Raw genomic sequence first — 13,379 nt, 5'->3', positions numbered from 1 at the left:
AGGGATGTCATCCGTAAGTGAATGGTAGAAGGTCCATTTTGGTACGAAAATAAGTCAAAAGTCGAAATTATTTATATCAAAAAGACTAGGAAGGTACCATTGAACGTCAAGCAAATATAGTGATATTAAGAATGTTTGCCTGTCGGTCAGTTCTACAGTGAAGCTATTTAAGACTTAAAAAAATCAACGAATTTGGACCTCCGGTAATCTCACTTGCACAACGAAACACAACGCAAGCGTTGATTCACGTCGGTTTTCTGCGAAACCGTGGTATCACTCCGACCCATTCGTGCCGAAGTCTAGCTCTCCTACACTTCATTCCTTTTTCACTGAAAAATGAATACACGCAGATGTAAAACTAATAGTAATACTTACTTATATAGTTGATATGCTTTCCTTACTAAATAAACTTATGCGTTCTCAGTTTTAATTCATCAAAACTAACTCGCTTTCGTCCAACCAATAACAGTCTACCTTTGTGTGCCTTCTGTACATTAACTGTGTTGTGGCAAGATGGACACGATTGCGTCTCAATAACGGTTTGAATAATAACAACAGTAACTAGTTGATTAGTTCGGAGTTTAGTTGATCACTCTCTTATGTGATGGGAGGAGGGCTCTTTTTATTAGGAACATCATCCGAGGCGTAAGGGAAAAGGCTTCATTATTATAATAATTGTACGGGAATTTGGTCCTTGTAATAATGCATGAGAGAAAAACTTTTCACTAAATATTTAATTCTCTATTTCTCCAATTATCACTGCATGGTTGGTGCGGTGACTGGGCAACCGGTTGCTGCGCAGTGTCTTTGATTCCCGCACGGAACAACTCTTTGTTTGATCCACAAATTGTGTTTTCGGGTGTAAGTGCCATGTGCATGTGAATTTGTATGTTTGTAAATGTACCGACGATACAGGAGAAAATCTTAGTGTGGGGCAGCATTAAAAAAAGACTAATTGTTGCGTTTTGTTTTGGATTTGTCTTGGAGCTTTTCTAGATTTTTACCTAATTAGTAATGTTTAGCTTACGATAATTACTACTTCTCTAATATTAAGAAAATATGAGACCTTTTGAATATAAAGATAACTAACAAACTAGGTGGTTTAAAATACCACCTCTTTGAAATTTACCTCTATTATAATATAATATTTCCAAGAAATTACGTCCTAAATATTTAAGCGTAACCTTTCAAGCTCTGCTTACCTCCCAGCGTGGCAAGCGTGAACGATTCGCCTGCAAATGCCAGCTTGCGCAAGCGTGGCGTATAGAAATAGCGCCCGGCCGTCTGTGGCGATAAACATACGTGCAAACATGTTTATATTATGTCGGTAATATAGCATAGTAGAGTTCTTATCATAACAGTTTCCTTGAAATCTTCAACTCAAGACGCTTAGGTTATAGAATAAATCTCCATGAGCTACAGTTAAAGATGCATGGGGTGGCTAGGACTCTTGTCACACTAGATGAGTTACATATGTACAAGATCTTTTAGGGACTGGGAAGATCGGATAGAACCGGGGTGCGGGGGATGGAAAATGCGGGGGTATGGGCCTCCAGTAACTTCTATAACACGATGAAACACAACGCAATCGTTGTATCACGCCAGTTTTATGTGGGGTCGTATAGTATCACCCCGTTTGAGCCAGCACATTGGTACCGAATTCAGGCTCTCCCACATTTCTGTTGCGAGTTGCTCTCTCTCACAGTGTGTATGAACACTACATCACGTCTTTTATCCCCGAAGGGGTAGGCAGAGGTGTACCTGCACATTACGGCACATAATATCACTGTACAATGTACACTCACTTTTTACCATATTTGCGTTATATGTCCCATGTAATAGGAGGTGAGCCTATTGCCATGTACTGGACACAATTCCAGACTCCGTGCTACTACTGAGATATTTTCGAAATTCCTAAAAAAGCCCAGTAATATTTTGCTCGATCAAACCTGTGACTACTTGCGGCAGTCGCACTTGCAACCACTCGATCTCTTTGTAAAATGAGTCAACAATATGATAACAGTGACCAACAAACACCAAAACAATAAAATCAATCTAGCATCTAGCCCAAACAATGAATTCAAATTAAATCGTTGGCCAACCTTTAATGAATCTATTTACGCGTCCAATCGCATTACATAACGTTTAAATCTGAACCAGTCGGTCAGCTGGCGCATGACTGTTCTATTTTGGTCGGTCGGTTAAACCGGAGTTAGGTGATAGAGATGAATCATCGCGTTGGGTAACTGACAACTGATATCGAAGTATAAGGGGTGTGTCCGTGCGTCAAACGGTCTCCTGCCAAGATTTTTAAATATTTCATTTGAAGGGCGATGTTTTATAGGGCAGTTTTAAGTGGGGAGGGTTTATCTTGTTTGTGTATGTACATATGTAGAAGCAATGTTCTTCGTGTGTGGTGTTTATATAATAACAATAATAAGACGTAAATGGTTATTCTATGTATTTTTAGTCGACTGCCAAACAAGACGGTTTTGTTTTGCCGTACATGTGTTTTATGTGTGAAAATATTTTTAATTTTTGTTGAATTGAATTGAAAAACAGACATTAAACAACGCTTGCGTTGTGTTGCGTTGTGTGAGTAAGGTTACCGGAGGCCTAATTACTCTCCTTCCCAATCTTCCCAATCCCCGATTTCCCAACAACCCTTAAATTCCTAACCCCCAAAAGGCCGGTAACGCACTTGTAACACCTCTGGTGTTACGGGTGTCCATGGGCGGCGGCGATTGCTTACCATCAGGTGATCCGTCTGCTCTTCTACCGGCTTATACTATAAAAAAGTCTGGTTAAGTACCATCAGGTCTTGCCTAAAGAAGGTTTTACTTAAGAATTTAATGCGAAACCTCTCACTCAGATTCACAATAGGTACTGAATCAATATTTAATTGATATTCCTTCCTCATCTTCCTAGGTTATGTTTGAAGGGATTTCCTCAGTCAGTGAGGTACCTACCGTGGAAGATACGTGCGCTATGGTATCATGACATCATGGATGGTGATGGTATACCTTCATTAAGTCAAGGCTCATTTCCTGGAAACTAGAGGTGCTGTATCTTTTCCTTGTTCGATTGTCTTAGATTATTATTATGAACTAGCTGGTGTGTGCGGTTTCGTTCGCGTGAATTACCGGCTATGTGACTTACCTATGAAAAAATATGTTTTTTTCTAAAATAAAACTAGCCTCAATATTGGTTCATCCATTTTAGAGATTAGCCGGAACGGTCAGACATACTTTCAAACAAAAATTTTCTGTAACTTTTAATTTGAAAAATCGAAGTAAATTTGTTCGCAGTCCACTATGTTATTGGTTGTGAGAATAATCTCGACCAATAACGGGCAAAGATGCGATCGAACTCTCTTCGAATTGACAGTTAAATAATATTCAATTCTCTTTTCTTAATAAGAAGGTCCTTCTCATAATGTGCATAAACCTAGATAGAAAATCCCAACGAACAACGGTTGGGCAGAAAGCCATGATCGCCTCACCTGATCGAAGAATCCACCTTTTCTTAGGGAACAACTCACTGTTCCCTAATACCTAATTAACAATCAGTAGGTACTACCTAATGTAAACAAACGAATACGATTGTACCTGAAACTGACACGACGTTACATACAAGCAGGCAACCCATTCTGAAATACGCACACGATGTGGGCAACACGACGACACACGCAGCGGTGACAAGCCGTTATCTAAACCGCGGACAGGCACGTACTGTGCCGGGTCAGACATGCTGATACTATGGGGTACGGTGACCATGCGATCGTGTTATTGGAGAGTATCCTCCCTTATTAAACATTTTATGTCCTAATGAAAACAGGGTTAAAGTGTGGGAGAGCCATGCTTCGACACGAATGGGCCGGCTCGACCGGAGTGATACCACGGCCTCACAGAAAACCGTCGTGAAACAACGCTTGCGTTGTGTAAATGAGGATGAGTGAAGTTACCGGAGGCCCAATTAGTTCCCTTCCCAATCACCTCAATTCTCCGACAATTCTTAAATTCCTAACCCCTAAAAGACCGGCAACGCACTTGTAACGCCTCTGGTGTTTCAGGTGTCCATGGGCGGCGGCGATTGTTTACCATCAGGTGATCCGTCTACTGGCTTATACCATAAAAAAATCTTGATCCTTGCATCGATCGAACCTTAAAATTCCTACGGGAACGATACACAACATGAATGCTAAGCGCGTACAAAGCCTGGAGTTAGATACTAAATTACACACACACACACACCGACACGCCTAGGCAGAGATGCATATGCACATTACGGCACGTAATACCGCTATACAATGTACACCCACTTTTCACCATTTTGTGTTATAAGTCCCATGTAATAGGGGGTGAGTCTATTGCCATATACTGGACACAATTCCAGACTCCGTGCTACTACCGAGAAATTTTCGAAAATCCGAAAAAAGCCCAGTAATACTTTGCCCGACCCGGGAATCGAACCCGAGACCTCTTGTTCGGCAGTCGCACTTGCGACCACTCGACCAACGAGGCAGTCACTAAATTAATTCATAGATATTGGACATTCTTTCCAATAGCATATCGCATGGTAACCCTACAATCGGGCAATAGGAAGCATTCTACAAGAGTAGCGAATGGCTGATGCGCTAGCCGTGTAGCGAAGTAGCGAAGTAGCGAACTAGCGACCGTGTGGCCTATCAGTTATGCAGGCTCCGAACATTGCATGTGCAAGCTCATTCAGTTATCTGCTCACAATTGCTAGCTGCATTTTGTCGTATGAATGTTGCGCTGTATAAGTATCAAAGTATCATGGTGGATGAATGTGACTTTTGAATTGAATATTCTAATGTTGGTTTGTGGTGCTACTGCATTGGTTTATTGGTGATAAGTACGACTGCCAAGCAAGGGATCGCGGGTTCATTTTACCATGTTGGGTAAAGTACTATTAGAAAACTAAAAATAACTGACTGCCATAAACTAAAAACCTTATAAACTAAATGTTATTTTAAACTAAATTTTTTTCTGGGCAGTCGGGAAAAAAATTATCATACATTATTTAAAATGTATTGTAAAATGTAGGAAAGCCTTTACTTATCACACAAATAAGGTCAAACAAACAATCGAATTGTAACTTTAAACTTTAACGTTAAGGTACATTATTGAAAATTCTCTGCTAAATCACTGAAAATGAAAGTGATTTTCAGTGTGTAATGAAGGCAAGAATCCCACAAATGTGTTGACAGCAGTAACTATCAAAGTGCTCACATTTCGTAGGATACCTAACGGGTACCTAAACTGCCTACTGATGGAATGTTCAGTCAATCTTATTTGGACACTAGCATGTAACACTACCCCATTTTACTATGTACCTGTAATGCATTTGTAACTTTAAAGGAACTCTAAATCTTTAGATTTAGAGTTGATTTTTCTTTGGGATATATTTTCTTTCTTTGGATGACGTTTTTTTTTAACCAATGAAATAATGGTTTTAGCAAAAATCTACATAATTAATGAATTATGTAGGTTTTCGCCTGCGAATTAAAATCAATTAAGTACTTATTACTTACTGAAAACTAAGTTTTTCAATTATCATCCTTATGAAAAGTAATCATCATTATGTCGACTAAAAAACATCCATTACTAATCACTTTAGCTTTCTGATTGTATCGAATGCACGGTGATTAGGTGGCTGGTCAACTGGCTGCCATGCGAAGGGCACAAATTTTTGTTTTGGGTTTGGGTGTCATGTGCATGTGAAATAGTATGTTTATAAATTTACTCACGAGGCAGGAGAAAATTTTAATGTGGGGTAACGTTTAAAAAAATCCAACGATTAAAGATTTTTGCGAAACGGTCCTATTTATAACAAAAAAAACTTAGTTCATTCTTACACATATTATACTGCCTTATTTAATCATGCGAATGGGCGAATGGCCTTCAGAATGCCTACAACAATGAGTTATTACCTAGATCTAAAGCTCGATATCTAAAAATGAGTTAAAGTTAGCACATACGACCTTCTTGCCCATTTTAAAATAACTCAAGTTTAGGCTATGAAGATGTGTCATCGTGTGTAATGTCCGAAAATGGAAAAGAATCCTTATAATGACCCCACGCTTACTAAAAATAAAATGGAGTCCCCTAAAAATGCAAAGCTTATGTAACATTTAATTGGGTTATGGAAATTGACAAATGTTTGCATCTTGTTCAAAAACAATGAAAACTGATCATAAAGGTAAGCGTCCACAGACCCGCATCGTACGCATCGCACGCATTCCGTATGACGTCATCGGTACGCATCGCATGTAGGCATTGCTGATGATGCGGTCCGTACGATGCGGATCAGTGGACACAGTTGTAAGAGTTTCTATACAAGACAAACTAAAATCCGTTGCGTGCGATGCGTACGATGCGAACTTGTGGACGCTTACCTTAAAGCGGTAACGTTAAATTCTCTTATCGTTTTATGCAACGTGGACAGTATGCGTTTTTTTGAGGAAGCAAATCATCCAATGGTTTCTCCCGCTATAGGCGAGGCGAGAGGGAGTGTCAGACTCTTACTGACTAAAAACCACCCCGTTCCTACTCCTGCTTTTCGAACCGCAGCCCCGGTAACCCGCTAGGTAGTCCGCAGCTCCGAGACAGTAGGCCTAACCTAATAATATTTTTTATTATATAATAAACATACTTAATAATGTGAAAGTTTGACATAACCACTTCATAAATTGAAAAGCTCTTCCCAACTCATCCAATAAGTGAATGAGTGATTAAGAGTGATTGAATGATATTGCAACATTGAAATAGGTATGAAAGTGTTGTAAACTCATCAATGAGTGAACTTTCGGATTTTCTATTACGATTTTGTGGCCATCATGACTTTGCTAAATAGAAGTATCGACTAATAGTATACAAATTATTAATGTTACTGCACGTCTTTACATTTTAATTTATAACGAAGTTTAAGTTTAATGTTTTAGATCATGTTTAAAAGCTTATTTGAAAACTAGATTATAAAGAACTGCTTCATTGGCCGAGTGGTCGCAAGCCGGGCAAGGGATTGCGATACGGTACGGGAAGGGAAGGGAGTTCGATTTACGGATCGGGCACAGTATTACTGGTTTTTTTTTCAGTTTTCCGAAAATTTCTCAGTAGAAGCACGGAGTCTGGAATAGTGCCTCGTATATGACATTGTAGTGACATTACGTGCCATAATGTGCTGCATCTGCCTACACCTTCAGGAATAAAATACGTGACGATACAACGACGGTTAAAGAACTTGCAAGAGCAATATTTCGGATAAAAATGGTATTTGACATTTTACAATTCAACGCTTCGCCCGCGTTCCTGTGGGATAAAAAAATTGCAAATGTGTTATTGCAGACCATAATCTACTTCTGTTCCAAATGCCATCTCGATCGTTAAAGAAGATCAGCCATTTTGACATGAAGGCGTAACACACAAACAAACATACATATAAACTTTTGCCTTTACAATATTAGTAGGATAACATGTCCCATTTGTCCGTTGCATAGTCGCGATATACCGCAGTGCAAGCGAGTATAGCTAGGGGCCTAAAATGTAAGGAAGGATGGCAGTAAACTGCAGCAGTGGATCGGAATGTCGATTGGTGATCGTGTGGGAGTACGGCAAGATATTTGTACTCGTAATAAAAGAGGAAAATTGTACGTGTGTTTGTTTGTAAAGAAATATAAGAAAAGAATAAGCAAATAGGTTTCTTTAGGGTCGGCAAAGCGTATGTAATGCCCCAAGTGTTACAAGCGTTCATAGGCCGCGGTAACCACGAACAGGTGAGCTTTCTAGATGTGTGTTTTTTTACCAACGTCGTCGTAGGATAAAAAAAAGACTGAATAACTGCTAGACCTATTTTCGAAATTCTAGATACATTTTTATCAATGAGGATCCGGTGCTATACAATGTACGAATATAGGATTAAATTATTGCGCTCCATAGGATCTATGCACGTAAAACTAAAGTGGGAAAAGAACTTTTTTCTTTTGGTTTGATTAAAATAAAAAAGAAACACAATTCTTAGGTAGTATAAACTATATCAGGAAAATAAGACATTTTATCAATAAAAAGTTAATTTGTAAGCGACACCGCAGGCAGAAAGCTAGCGTGTTATAAATAAACCGACTACCATAAACCAATACTTCAAAATAATATTTATATGGACAATAAACTGCTTCGGAAACCGGTTTCCTAGGAATTTACTATGTAGTGTAAAACAAAGTAGTTGTGTAGATTGGGTACAGTCAGCCTAGTTATTTGGTATCAAGGTGAGAAAATAAAGATTAAACAGAAGATACACAGTAAACAACTACAATACTCACTTTAAGTAACGTGTGGTTTTGAGAGAAAGAGAAAATAGAGAGATTAAAATTAAATTTGGCTGCACGTTTGGCGCGGTGACTGGGCAACTGGATGCTGAGTAACGTGTAGCGGCTGGGATTCCCAAACGGGGCAATTCTTTGTGTGATGCAAAAGATTTTAGGTAACGGTAAAACGGGGATACAGAAGAGGGGTGAATAAATGTTGGGAAAATGTTCTAACATCTATTCACCTTTTGAATTCTATTAAACCTGTTTTAAATGTCCATCTAAAATCTCAATCATCAATTAATTTTTTACCTCTATACTAAATGATTTACCTGACTGTACCTAGTAGTCTAAGATTTATCTAAGAAATTACAGGATAGATTTATTTGTGATCTTGCGATAGATTTACGTGAATTAAAATTAAATCTTTGAGATTTATTCGCTGACTAACTCGTTAGAGGTTAGTCAGCAATTTCAGAGATATAAATTATAGTTTTCTCAGTTGCCTAGAGAGGTTGGGAAAAATATTATTGCGTTTTTCGATTCCAGAATTTTTAATAATGCCGTGATGGCTGCATTTTGTGTCCGGTGGTTGGTTAAAATTGTCGAAATCTCAGTGTGCACTATGAAATTATTTAATTTAGAACTAAGAATAGAACCTGGTTTATCTTGTAAACGACTCGGTCTTGTCGGAGTCTCCCGTCAAAAAATATGGTCTAGAATCTGGAATAGGGATATCTATCCCTATTTCAAAAGTTCATAAAAGTTGACAACATAAAGATTTTGCGCAAATATTTTAGCCGACTATCCGACATTCCGAGATGAAACTCTTATTTTGCCGATAATTATAATTCACAATCATGACCTGTTCCTCTACTTTACAAATACTATAATATTGGAAGTACGCCGGCTCTGACAAGTTGTAGTACTTACTACCGACTAGTATTCCCACGCACGCTAGCTTTCTAAACCACCGATATTAATGCTGGAAGGGTTAAGGATACAAGAATAAATAAAGAAAAAATGTAGATGCAGACATTTACTGAAGTAAAACTACCTCTCAAGTTTCCAATTCCCGATGATATTGCCATATATTAAGACATGGTAACTATGTATTATGTTGGCAAATTAAGGTACGTTTTAAAGGTGATAGAATTCAAATTCAAGATTCGATGAGAGAGAGGAGAGAGGAAGAAAGAAGCCAATTACAATCATTCATTGATTAGGAAAGTTTAAGTATAATAAAATGTTCAAATGGCTTATTTAACTGATTTTTTAAAGAATTTTGTCCAAATTAAACTTACTTAGGATTGATTTCTTTGAATCCCAACTAAAGAATCTCGACTAAATTCCTTTTAAATGCCACAGACATAGACTTAACGAGACGTCAAATTAGTAGCAAGTTTTTTGTAGAAATACAAAAAATATTATAGGCCACATCCAGTATAATAATACCTCTACACCAATTTACGGCACGCGTCACTACGCGCATAAGTAAATAAGTAATAACTTTACTTTACTACCTCCGTACTCACTAGTTAGTAGTACACACGACAAAACATCAAGATATACATAACCAGTTTATCTTGGTCCGACTTTGTATCATCTTTCCGTACATTTGTCGGTCAGTTTATACTGGTGGTCTCGCTTTGTACGACCATTCTATGCATTCGACGGTCATTTTATACTGGTCATTGATGAGTAGCCAGTTTATAATGGTCCCACTTTGGACCATCTTTCTAAACTTTCAACGGTCTGTTTATACTGGTAGTTTGATGAATAGCCAGTTTATCATGGTCCCGCTTTGTATGATCTTTCCTACATTCGACGGTCAACTTATACTGGTAGTTAGATGAATAGCCAGTTTATCATGGTCTCGCTTTGTACGACCATTCTATGCATTCGACGGTCATTTTATACTGGTATTGATGAGTAGCCAGTTTTGAATAGTACCGCTTTGTACTATCTTTCCAAACATTCAAGGGCAGTTTATACTGGTAGTAATGTGTAGCCAGTTTATCATAGTCTCGCTTTGTATGATCTTTCCATACATTCAACGGTCAGTTTATACTGGTTTTGTATAGCTTGATGTGTAACCGTGTGTACAAGCAGTACAGCTAGTTTCCTTGCCTACATACACTGTACCTACTAGCATATATTGGTGCTTTGCTTTTTTTAAGTTAGGAAAATCATCCAATGATTTCTACCGCCTTGAGCGAGGCGAGAGGGAGTGTCAGACTCTTACTGACTAAAAACCACCGCGTTCCTACTCCTGCTCTTTGAGCCAGAGCCCCGGTAAACCCGCTAAGAAGACCGCAAAAAAGAAACGGTAGTCCGCAGCTCCGGGTCGGGCATCAGCCCTGCTGGGCCCCATCTGTGGTGGTCTGATGGCTCTTTGAGGCGCGCTGCCTGCATGACGCAGCTAAATGAATACCCATAATAAATATTTAATTATGTATTTTGTTTTTGTTACAGGTATGTACTCTAAGCCAATCATCTTGGACCATTAATCGTCTTGTTGGAGTTTTAAATTAAACATTTTAATACACAATGGAAAATTGTTCATCTGCCTTTAAAGTAAGTATTTTTGGTAGTCATGTGATTTGGTTTTTTAATGTATAAGTCAGTAAACGAGCAGACTGATCACCTGATGGTAAGCAATCTTCACTGCCCATGGACACTTGAAAAGTTGAAACACCAGAGGCGTTACAAATGCGTTGCCAGCTTTTTGGGGGTTAGGATTTGATTTAAAATGTTCAAGATGATTAATGATGAATGGGAACGCATTTGTAACGCCTCTGGTGTTTCGGGTGTTCGTGGGCGGCGGCGATTGCTTACCATCAGGTATTCCGTCTGCTCGTTTACCGACTTATACCATAAAAAACAATCTATTTCCAATTACGAAATCATCCAATAAATAAACCATTCCACACATAGCGTTGAATACATAGGTATCTAACGTATAATTTTCTCGAAAATATTTCGCAGTTGTTAAAATAATCTGCCATCATTAGCGGGGGCTATCAAATCGTTAGCGTGTTTCCAAACAATTATAGAAAGTGTGGAATTAACGATCATAATCATTATTCAATTGAACAGCTATTTGTGAGAATCATTAACAATGACTTCGCGACTTCTACACATTTGCAATTAATTAAAAAATACTTTAAATGGCTATAAAATGCCCAGTAAATAACGGTAAAAAGAAAATTAATAGTTATGTTAGGTTTAATAGTTATTATGTTCAGAATATTGCAAAAAGTCAACGTCACGCGGTGTTCCCAGGCGGTCACCCATCCAAGTACTGACCGCGCCCGATGTTGCTTAACTTCGGTGATCGGACGAGAACCGGTGTTTTCAACATGGTATGGACGTTGACAAAAATGTTTCTAAAATAATTGAGTATATCAAAAAGGACCTTTCCGCTAATCCAAGTCGAACAAAAAAAGAATCACGCAAAACCTCGGAGTACATACATAGATACATAGAAAAAGAAAGGCATACCGGCCGAATTGAGAACCTCCTCCTTTTAGGGAAGTCGGTTAATTAGATGTTTCTTCCCAGTGTATTTGTTTTTGCTTAAAATTATACTAAGTTATAAAAGAAAGGCAAAAACATTTAATGTTACTGTACAAAATTATTTTTTATAGTTACTATTTATTTTTTACATGCGCAGAAAAAGCCTTCGTACCTATGGGATCTAATATTATAATATGTACCTGATTCTCAGTACACGAGTAACAAAAGATAATAGCCATATAATTATAGCTATAATAATGTACTCTGCTATACTATGTACTATATTATCAGGTCATTCACCTTTATTTCTTTTTAATTCGTCCATAATGGAGTTTCCGGTGATCATCTAGCTGCCAATAACTGATCTCAATCCAAAATCTTTAGACTTTTTTTGTGGTGGGAAAACTATCTAGTGACTTCTCCCGTTTTGGGCTAGGCGAGAGAGAGTGTCAGACTCTTATTGACTAAAACCCACCCTGTTCCTACTCCTGATTTTCGAGTCCGAGGCCCGGTCATAAGCTAGGCAGTCTGAAGCAAAATCTTTAGATTAGGATCGATTTTTGATATTACATAGTTCTATAGACTTTCTTTTAAGAATGAGTTCGATCCAAAGATTTTAGAGATTACCGGAGGCCCAACTACTTCCCCTTTCCAATCTTCCCAATCCCCGATACCCCAACAACCCTTAAATCCGTCCGAAATGCCGACAACGCAATTTTTACGTCTGTGGTGTTTCGAATGTCCATGGGCGGCGGCGATTGCTTACCATCAGGTGATCCGTCTGCTCGTTTACCAGCTAATACAAAACATTCTGGTATATCAGAGAACGTCGTTTAGCTTCTGTAAGCGTGCAAATTACAAGGTACATTGATAATGTCGTTTCTACCGCAGATTCTTATTGATAAACACCTATTAGTTATGACATTACTGTACACTCCATAACTGCAGTAGATTCCAGTGGACTATCAATCAATGATATGTAATTAGACCCTGGTTAAAGCTACTGACATTCAACCTTTCCTGCTCATCCCGTTACGACTAACGGACTGAAGTATTAAGTACCTACTTAGGTATTATTTTCTAGGGTTAGTTTTATGTGTCTAGTATTCGTGAGGTTGTTAAATGATACCTGATAGGTCTTCAATGTAATTTATGTTTATGAAGAGAGATTTGTTTGTTTGTTTGCATTGAATCGTCTGTGAAACTACTGAATTGATTTAAGTGGTTCTTTGATTACGGTAAAGCTTACTTTTCAAGAAAAAAAATGAGGTTACTGAAGGCCCTACAATCTTCAAATTCGTAACTGACAAAAGGCCGGCAACGTACCAACATAAAGCCTTTGGTGTTTCGAGAGTCTATGGGCGGCGGCGATTGCTTAACATCAGGTGATCCGTCTTTCCGTTTACCATACAACACTTTTTCGGAATGCATATAAGAGTGTATTTGAAACTTTTAAGCGACGTTGCCAGTTCCTAAACAAATGACATGTTAGAACCAAAATGACAAGGAAAGACATATCGCATTCTCTTTCTAA

At 38.3% G+C, this 13,379-nt stretch overlaps 2 protein-coding genes and 1 non-coding gene across 4 annotated transcripts in view; 1 reads left to right on the top strand and 2 right to left on the bottom strand.

The window, feature by feature from the left end:
• The window catches only part of LOC118279065 (uncharacterized), a 595,270-nt gene that overhangs the window by 170,022 nt on the left and 411,869 nt on the right, over window positions 1-13,379 (bottom strand). The window lies entirely within an intron of this gene.
• The window catches only part of LOC118279231 (facilitated trehalose transporter Tret1-like), a 118,615-nt gene that overhangs the window by 27,178 nt on the left and 78,058 nt on the right, over window positions 1-13,379 (top strand). The window lies entirely within an intron of this gene.
• On the bottom strand, window positions 11,587-11,705 carry LOC118279421 (5S ribosomal RNA). Its single transcript, XR_004783988.1, has one exon. It is a non-coding gene; the product is annotated as a 5S ribosomal RNA (ribosomal RNA).

The sequence above is a fragment of the Spodoptera frugiperda genome, chromosome 14, assembly GCF_023101765.2.
Source record: "Spodoptera frugiperda isolate SF20-4 chromosome 14, AGI-APGP_CSIRO_Sfru_2.0, whole genome shotgun sequence".
Classification (NCBI taxonomy): Eukaryota; Metazoa; Arthropoda; class Insecta; order Lepidoptera; family Noctuidae; genus Spodoptera; species Spodoptera frugiperda.
The sequence above is the reverse complement of the archived record's forward strand: the minus strand, read 5'-3'. Positions and strand labels throughout refer to the sequence as shown.